The following is a 733-nucleotide window of genomic DNA, read 5'->3' on the forward strand; positions in this document are numbered from 1 at the left end:
CCAGAGCGGAAGACAAACCATAAGAGACTCTTATCTCAGGAAACAAACTGAGGGTTTGTTGCTGGAGCGGCCAGGGGTGGGAGGGATGGGGTGGCTGGGTGATGGACACTGGGGAGGGTATGTGTTGTAGGGAGGGCTGTGTATTGTGCAAGAGTGATGAATCACAGACCTGTACCCCTGAAACAAATAGATACATTATATGTTAATTTTTAAAAAGTCTAAAAAAAAAATAATAAAGTCTCAATGATGATTCCCCACTATTCCAATAGGCAGTAACAATAAAACCACATCATAGACATTAAAACACTGGAGACATTTAAAATAAATAAATAAATAAATAAATAATGAAATAGAAAACAGAAGAGCAGAAAAGGAAAAAAAAAAATCAAGCAACCACTAGAAAGAGTTTGTCCTTCATTATGAAAATCATCTTATCTACTAAGGTTAATTATTCGGCATGTCAGTTAAAATGTCTTTTAAAGTATCTCTCCATAAAGAGGACTTTTTTCCTTCATGGCTTATTATAAAACTTAGGGAGTTAAACTGAGTATCTGTGAAGGCCAAAAACGTTATTCTTACCTAAGAATACCTTTTAAACAAAGCCACAGAACAGCTTCTTTTATTTTCTAGTAAGACTAAATTTATTCAATACCCTAAGTAAAAGTTTTGATTATAAGTATCCAACAGTATAAAAAGTACAAAACAGATTTGTAGATTTCTAATATATTAATAA

The sequence above is a fragment of the Ailuropoda melanoleuca genome, chromosome 16 (assembly GCF_002007445.2).
Source record: "Ailuropoda melanoleuca isolate Jingjing chromosome 16, ASM200744v2, whole genome shotgun sequence".
NCBI classification, from domain to species: Eukaryota; Metazoa; Chordata; class Mammalia; order Carnivora; family Ursidae; genus Ailuropoda; species Ailuropoda melanoleuca.